The sequence below is a fragment of the Penaeus monodon genome, chromosome 25 (genome assembly GCF_015228065.2).
Source record: "Penaeus monodon isolate SGIC_2016 chromosome 25, NSTDA_Pmon_1, whole genome shotgun sequence".
NCBI classification, from domain to species: Eukaryota; Metazoa; Arthropoda; class Malacostraca; order Decapoda; family Penaeidae; genus Penaeus; species Penaeus monodon.
The window spans coordinates 223001-223322 of record NC_051410.1 but is presented as its reverse complement, the minus strand read 5'-3'; positions in this window follow the sequence as shown (position 1 = coordinate 223322).

Here is a 322-nt window from a genome sequence, read left to right as displayed (position 1 = left end):
TTAAAAAATATTGATAAATTTTTTCCAACACAACCCACACACACAAACCCCCCACAAAAACCCCCCCAACCCCACAAACCCTTTTAATAAAAAAAAAATTTTTTAAATTTTTTGGAATTAAAATAAAAAAAAAAAAAAAAAAAACACCCCAAAAAAAAACACAACCAACCCCACCACACACACACAACAAAAAAAACAAAAAAAAACAGGAAAAAAATAATACAAATATTAAAATTTACTATTAAAAAAATTTTAAAATAAAAAAAAAAAAAAAATTAAAAATTTTAATATTTTATAAAAATTTTAATTTTTTATTTTTAAA